Here is an 8,940-nt window from a genome sequence, read left to right as displayed (position 1 = left end):
TAAAAATGAATTAAAACTCATTAAAAGGGACTATAGGCCATGATACATAAGCAGCCATTTTGGCAGTTCTTTCTGACCAGGGTAAATTTAGTTCCCCAGGTACATTGGGATTTTCTTCAGCAGTTAATATATTTGTTTTCCAACTTTCTATCTCGTCTCCAATTAGACTGCAAGGCTGCCTCCAGAAATTCTCATACTAGTATCATGGCCTTAACTGTGAATGAACTGGCCATTTTTACGGTGTGATCCGGGAGAAAATTGTACTTTACATCTGAAAGTTTCAAATAAAAGATTTATATAAATATACTGCGTGTATGTCATGTCAAGATCTTACCAGCAGATGGCATCAAAGCTTTAGTTAAAATAATTAATTTCATCAGAGGGTGGCAGCAATCAGACCCATGTAGGATGTCGACATGGACATGCAGTAGGATGACAGGATCACAAGTGATGGACACTTGAGGTTAGACTACCTTCACTATCTGCAACAATTTGACTCAATGTCTCACACACTGTTCTCTAACTGTTTTGTAGATGTATATTTAGACGTAGATGTCAATTAACTTTTCTAAAGTGTTAAATAGTAGGGCTGTCACGATTATGACATTTTACATGACGATTGTCACTCAAATAATTGCGATTAGCGATTTCATTGTGTTTTTGTCGTTGACAATTACATTTCTGCGTTGTGAGCTTGTAGATCTGCTATTTCCACTATGTTTAAATGTCAAATGATTGCGATTAGACGATTATGTAATGATTGTGACAGCCCTAAATAGCTCTAGCCTATATTGCTATAGCCTAGCAATCATTGCCATGGGATAACCTGGGTCTCCCCATGCTTAAAGGCAGTTTTCCACCACACCAATTCGTGAACAGAAAACATTTAAGTGTAGCTCTAACCTTTTTTTGAAGAGTAACTTAGATAGGCCATCTTAATAGCTAACACACGTTAGCTATTTAGATGACATTACCCTAAGAGTTGTACGGTGATGATGGGCCAACATTGTGTTGCTCTACAGCAGCAATGGCCTAGATTTATGATAGGCTATGGAATATGTATTGCCCTCTTAGTGCCTTTATTCCTGCCGTGGGAAAACCTGTGTGTGTGTGTGTGTGTGTGTGTGTGTGTGTGTGTGTGTGTGTGTGTGTGTGTGTGTGTGTGTGTGTGTGTGTGTGGTCCATATGACATTGAGACAACCCCTGTCATGCCCTGACACCCTTTCAGTGACCCAGATGGTTTTACTTAGTCTCTGTCTGACTGTCATGACTGCCATCTGAGCACTATAGTGGCTGAGTATCACAGCCATCAGCCGCACCACTCTGTCCCTATAGCCTTGACGTGCACAGTAAAATCCTCAGTGTCAGTTTGACTGAGAGCGCAAAAATGAACCCAAATGGACCTGTCCATTTGGGATAATTTTTTGCACTCTCAGAATGAAAGTAACACTGAGGATTTGACCGTGTTTGTGTGTGTGGGCGGCCGTGTGGGGGGGTTGAGGGAGGGACTGTGGGTGGAGGGCTGGCGGGGAGCCTGTCTGCTTGGGTGCGGCAGGGGATGTCCACAGGAATCTATTCAGGATGCTTTATAGTGTGGCGAATGGTGTGCGCATCTGCCCACCAGCGTTCCATGGCAGTGTCTCTCTCTCTGTGTGTGTGTGTGTGTGTGTGTGTGTGTGTGTGTGTGTGTGTGTGTGTGTGTGTGTGTAAGTCTGTGCACATAGAGTAATGGTCCCCCCATACAAGCACCAACATTCATGTCAGCATGTATGTACCGTATGTGTCTGTGTGTGCACTTTGAGACTGTGCATCCATGTTTGCGTCTGCTCTGGTAAATCAATGTGAGTGTGAGTGAGCGTGTGCACGTGCGTCTGTGCATGTGCGTGTGTGTGTGTGAGTGCGGCCAGTCTGTGTGTGTGTAATGAACTCCCACAGAGATAGTAGGGCTGCGGTGAAGGGAGTTTCCTCCCCGGCCCACCGCACATCCCTTAGTCATTATCAGGCTGGAGGGTCTCCAGCAGGGAGACGTGCTTTGTGATCAGCCCCAGATAAAGCATCTCACTGTTCCACCTCACACTTAAGCACACCAGCTATTACATCCTAATCGGGCCGGTGGGACTCACACTGTGTTCTCTCTCCCTAGACCGCCATAGACCACCCCGCAGAGCCGGAGCATCACAGCCAGTTGGATGGTTCCGCTCAGACAAGTTGTCGTCGAGGCTCTTGGAAGTTCACAGAAGCAGCAGCACAATGCCCGGCGGGTCCTGAACATGTACAGGAAGATACAGTATAAGGTGCCTCGAGGGTGACCCTCTCTCCCTAACATGTGGTTTCAAAAAGGAGGGCTAAGTGAATTATGGTGGGGGGGACTCTTAAAAAACCTACCCACAAATGGTATTTCTTAACCACTTGTAATAACTGCTTTCAAAGCACATGAGGGCAGCATTGCCTCTTCAATGGCATCCCTTGCTATTTCAATTATATTACCCAACAACTCTCTCCAGAAAATCTGAGGGTAGTTTGTATATACATGTATGGATGGGTGCGTGCGTACGTACGTGCAAAAGTGCTTGCGCCGGCATACACACATGTGTGCCACTGATGCAGATAAGCACAGGGATCACACTTGACCCTGAGCTTAATGACTGCTAAGTGTAGCTCCAGGTTTAAGAGAGGCACAGGCTAGAGGAGGGCTAATTGAGCAATCTACCAGCCTCTGTGTGTGTGTGTGTGTGTGTGTGTGTGTGTGTGTGTGTGTGTGTGTGTGTGTGTGTGTGTGTGTGTGTGCGTGCGTGCGTGCGTGCGTGCGTGCGTGCGTGCGTGCGTGCGTACGTGCGTGTGCATGTGTGGTGGCGCCAGTCAGTGTTTTGACCTGCTCTGACTTGGCAGTGTGCTCAGTTAATGGTGCCTGACCTGTCAGGAGCTCGGCTTGTTCTGCGGAGCTCTGGAACAGCTAATTTATACATTTTCGTATGATCACTATGGACACATTGATTGAGGGGACGAAAGTGTGAATTGAATTCAAGGGTCCCGGTTTGAGGGACTGAATATACGGTCACCCTCTAGGTTATGTGTCACACTGTCACTTGCAGAAATTACTGTAACGGATTTTCAACGGAAAAGCCTGTAGGGTAAGGGTGTCCACTGTCCAGGTGGTGTAGGGGTTGTAAGTTCCTGCCCACCACCGTGGAGACTGGGGTTCAACACCTCCACGATGCCTCCGGCTTGCTTGTGTGGGCGCTCCAACACACGCACTGTGTGGGCGCTCCAACACACGCACAACTGACCGCGTTTGCAGGTGGGAAACTGGCAGGAGAAGAGGGCTCTCTGCCTGTGTGCCTGTTCAGCTGGGAGCGGAACTGTGAAGGATAGCGTGATTAGCGTGTTCCTCCGACCTCCGCATGAGTTACACCATCCTGGTGAAACTCCTCACTGCAGGGACGTGCAGAGAATGTTAGAGAGGCAGGGGCTGACATTTCTAAAAGGGCCTTTCGGTGAAAATATTGAAAATAGCAGACCTCCAAGCTCACAACGCATCGCAGCGCATGGCATGGAAAGGGGGGCATTTGCAATTCTTTCGCCATAGTAAAAACTGCATGCATGGTCTGGAGAGGGCACTTTTTTACAGCCGGATAAAAGGGCAGGGGCTCAAGCCCTGTTTGATGTCTGTGTGTGCACGTGCCTACCTCACCGTCAGGTGAGAAGAAGCTGCTAGCGACTCGTATTGGAGGAGACATCTGGTTAGGAGGAGACATGTGGTTGTCTGCACCCTCCCCAGGACCAACAGTAGTGGTTGGCAGTGAGGAAAATGGAAAAAAAAATCTAAAACTGAAACGCATAATGCCCATGGTCGAAACTGAAAGTACATTCACTCAAGTAGAGACATTTTTTTTACTTTACTTGAGTACTTACATTACATTTCTTTTTAATTAATATTGCTTCTATACTCCACTACATCTCAGAGCAGAGGCAACACAATGACTGTGAAACTGACCATTCTGCATAATGAGTACTGTGAGTACTATTCTGCATTTGGTAGAAAAAAGTAGCCTAAATTTTGATGCAAATACTTATGTACTTTTACTCATGTAAAGATTTTGCAGGACTTTTAATTGTAATAGTTTTTCTACAGTAGTATTAGGCTACTACAATTAAAAAATATTGTAGGCTACTAGTAAAGAATCTACTGGCATGCAACGTGTTGAAAGTTTATGTTGAAAATCAGTGACGCAACATTACATAATACAACAAACTATAAATCAGGCTATAATTAATCATTACTCATAGCACAACACACTGCTCAGGAATTAAGGCACCCGCCCCAATGCGCCCCATTGACCTTTTAATTGTATTTTTGTGCAGTAGAAATATGTCTGAAATGTCCTTTTTATTTTTAAATCTAAAGAAAATGTACCCATTCAATCAAAATGACAAGGAAATTCTAGAAATCGACTGGTATAAATAAATAGTACATAAATGAATAAGTTCACTAAATGTTGTGTCATTGGAGCTCAGTTTTTGTTTCAGCAACTTTTCCTGTCCATTTTCTCATTCAAATTGGACAGGAAAAAAACTCACTAAAATTGCACCCCTCTGTATTTTCACATATAGTGATGGGAGGGTGATGATTCATATTTTCTTTGAAACCTCAGGAACTGCCCTCGAATGCCATCTATGAATAAACCACATATTCCATACTATGCCTGAGTACTCTGGGGGAAAGCTCAACACACACCCTAAAATCGCTTTTAGTTGAAGGGACATAATGTTGGCCTTGTTTTCCAAACAATTTAGAATATGCTGAGAAATATTATTTTAATATAAAAGAATACAAGACTCATACAGTAGCCTATACCTGAGAATTTGAAATATATGCCACATAGTTACAAAGATAATGATACGCCTTCCCATGAATTTCAAGAGCATTCCTTTTCATAGAATGGTGCTCTTTACGGAGAATACTTGGAAAAGTGTTTTTGTCAAATTTGTGACCACAGAGTTGAGTTTTAATTAATTGTACACAATTTAAGTTGCTCCATTAAATTAAACGTTGGTGGAAAAATATATGAAAAAAAAAAGTAATTAAATGGGGCATTTGCATTAAGTAGAGCAAATTATTTATTTTCTATATTTCACAGACTTCATTTTAGACCTTTGGATTGAACACAAAATATGACGCGAAAAGTCACCTCCGCCGCCACCACCACCCCAACCCCCCACGGAGCAATAGCAAGGATGAACAGACAACAAAAAGTCATCTGACTGTTTCAATGTGTGTGTGGTTATCAACGCTCTGTTACACTAACATATGCCAAGGCCAAGGAGGACAGCGACGAAAGGGGGGGAGACTCAGACTGAAATAAGAAATGTTGACGGACAAAGCCTACAATTTGTGGGATCTGAGCATAAAGCAAACAAAGGGCAGCTTTTGTAGGGAATAATGCATGTCAGCCGTATCCCTATCCCGCCACGGCTTTGAACACCGCTGGGGACGGCCATTGCTGGGCTGTGTATGTCGTGTTGCTATATTAAAGCCAGTCACCTCAAAGGGAAAAGCCTCAACTATTCAACAATTGAATGGCGGGGCTCTCATTATGGCCAGTGCGGGCAGGAAAAAGTGGCTTTGGGGGTTTTCAATTCAGCGACTTAAAGCCCTCCTGTTAGCTAGGAAGAGCTGCTGTTTATCCCAATGCCTTTCTGGGGGCTAAACATAGTCAACTGTCATTATGGATCTCTCTCTCTCTCTCTCTCTCTCTCTCTCTCTCTCTCTCTCTCTCTCTCTCGCCACCCCCCCTCTCTCTCTCTTTCTCTCTCGCCCACTCCTTCCCTCCTCCCACCTATCTGACATTTATTTATTCCTCACAGTTTGGTCATCTAATGACCTGTGTTGTGTTGTTATTTGAAGGTGGGCGATGTTCTTGCCGGTTCTCCCACATCCTGAGAGGGGAGTGCTGGGATACGGCAGGACCAACGCAGGGCCCAGGACAAACAGTGTCGCGGACCACCTATAGGGATGAAAGACATACGTCTATTGACAGCACATAATATACGCAACGTAAAGCCGGTGAGACAACTGAAACAAACCACTCTTTACGTCTGGCTGCCCAATGCCCATGCCACAGCGACCCGTGTACGCACATGCCCCCCGGCTCTACTCATTCACGAATGACCAAAATCAATCACTCCCCGCTGCAAAGCTTCACACGTAGAGGTCCCACACTACACAGAGAGGATTTCTTATTCAGCCCGCTTGACTTTTACTCATCAGTGTCAGGGACTTGGACGCCGGGCCGGACAGCTTCCCAGCAGGACAGCAGCCCGTTCCAGATCCACATGAATGGCGCCATATTAGATTCGTCAAAAGAAAAACTGTATGCACAGTATATGAAATGATGTAAATATGTATTAGCGGGTGTCGGGGGGTCAGAGGGGTGTGCGGGGGAGCGTGGAGGAGACCGCGAGGGAGGTGAAAGCGGTCTTTGTGTTCGGAGCAGAGCCCTCTGGTGGAGCCTCCCCTCGGCGCGGGGCTGCCCAGGCTCTGTGGTGGCGGATCACAGTTAATAACTGTGCGGTGGGCTGTCAGAGGCACTTAGCCTGACGCTGGGCAGGCTGGGCCAAGGCAGGGCCCTCAAAACACTGCCTCCTCTGCCTGCACCGGAGCACTCGACCCGTGGAGGAGCCACAAGGGGAGAAGAGCCCACAGCCTAGAGCAGGGGTCTTCAACGTTTCCAGATCGAGGACCCCTTAGCTGACAGAGAGAGATGAAACAGGGACCCCCAGATTCCATATATTTTCATATAGTTTTTGACGGCACGATCATCGGTGTATTTTGGATTCATGTCAATCAGATATGTAACCACTTGAACGGTCAATACTTAATAAACTTGACCTTTCACGCTGTACTTAGTGTGCTCTTTTTTCCCCTCTACACCAAACCTCTTTGCCGAAGATATCCGATCTGCTATTTTTGGCTAAAGTTAAATATGGACGCTAGGGTTCAAGTGGTTAATATAAAAAAGGACAAAAAAAAATTCTATCACACAAAGATTTGTAGGGCCCCCCTGTAGTAGCTCTGTGGACCCCCTAGGGGTCCCGGACCTCCTGTTGAAGACCCTTGGCCCTAGACCATGGGGTCAGAGGTTAGAGAAGCCGCGGACATGGAACGAGATACACAGAGGGTCATTTGATCGGCTAGGGATCACAGCGTTAAATCTATGGTTTGTGCAGTGTGCACCGTCCGGGCAGGGAGAATGCACGGGCCTTTAGACTTGTTTATGTACAGTCAATTGTACAGACACGCCCGCTCTGGTTCCTCACCGACCTTGGTTGTCTTCCCACAGGAATTCTCTAATGACAGAAATGTAGACGCACTCATTGCAGGTCAGGACCATGCTTAACCAGCGTTCGGGAAACAAGTCAGGCATATACTTCAGCCACTGCTCATTGTGTGCTGATAGAACAGTCAAATAAGGCCTTCAACACGGCCCTTTACTGAAGCACGTCTGATTCGGTTGCCTGAGAACCAAGACCTAATGTCATCTAAAACCATCCACGCCAGACCTTATCTGACCCTAGACAAAGCACCTCCATGGCCCTGATTAGCCCTTATCTGATCCCGAATCATAAAGCTCATACCGTACTCTAAATGAGGAGAGACGTCAGAGGAGCTAACCAATGGAAATGAGGTCCGATCCGGCGTGGCGTTTTCCTTTTTTATTCCCAATGCCAAACAATGCCAGCCAGGGGACAAGCTGCCTCGTCTGTCTGTGAAACTCAAAGTCCAGCTCATCCCCGTGGTCTAGATTAGATAACCCGGTTTTAAAGGTAGGGATACTGTTTGCTCAGTGACTCCTCTCCACCCTAATAGCATCTGATCTAATGGGAGATTGCAGGCTGGCTGTTGACAATGGAGGCCTCCGGAGCACCATGGCAATGGCCAAACAACACAGGGAAACAAAGCAGACGGGAGGCAGCTTTTAGCACCGGTATATTGACCGGATTAATGGCAGGGCTCTTCCCTCCGCTTTTAACCATCGATAAATACAGTGTGTGCCGCCTTAATTATAGTTTTTATGATGTCTCTGTTGCTTAATATATGTTCATGAAAGACTCCACTGCAATCTTTGTTTGTTAGCTCATTGGGTTATTTATACGTGCATTCCCTGGAGGAGCCGGTGGGAACAAGGGAGTGTTTTGCAGCGGACCGAACCATTTCCATCAGGTTTTGACCGGCAGATATCGATCAAGTGATGCCTAATGAGACCGCTATGAATGGGGAAATGTGAATAGGGCCGACACAGAGCGCCACCTCTTCCTCCCCCAAGTGTGCATGTATAGCATTGATGTAGGGCTTCAGTGTGAGAGAGGGTGTATGTAGGTGTTCTGTTGCTGGCGTCACTGGAGCTCTGTTTAAATCATCACTTCCTGTTCTCAATCCCCACGTCTGCTTATCCGTCATTTCCACGTGCACGTGAGGCAGTCACACTGACGCGCTTGTGTGTGTGTGTGTGTGTGTGTGTGTGTGTGCGCGTGCGCGCCTGCCTGTGTTTTTCTGTGCACAATGCACATACATATTTGTGTGTGTGTGCTCGCATACATGCGTGCGTGTGTGCGTGCGTGTGTGCGTGCGTGCGTGCGTGTGTGCGTGTATGTGCGTGTGTATGTGTGCGTGTGCGCATTTACGCGAGTTGTCGATATGCCAGGAGTCCAATTCCACCCATATACTCTAGCTTCCCATGGGCGGCGGGCGGAATGGGGTTGCTCCCTCAAGACACCCCTCAAATTATGGCCTAATCAGTTCGAGCCCAGAGCAGCTTCCACACAGACAGACACACAGACACACAGGCAGACCCCCAAGCCTGCAGCCGCCACAGGCGGCCCCTGCAGCTTCAACTTACCCGCTCTCCATTGCCTTTCCCAAACCTCCACCTCCCTCTCTCC

Source organism: Nannobrachium achirus, assembly GCF_963921795.1.
Source record: "Nannobrachium achirus genome assembly, chromosome: 22".
NCBI lineage: Eukaryota > Metazoa > Chordata > Actinopteri > Myctophiformes > Myctophidae > Nannobrachium > Nannobrachium achirus.
Note: the sequence above shows the minus strand (reverse complement) of the source record.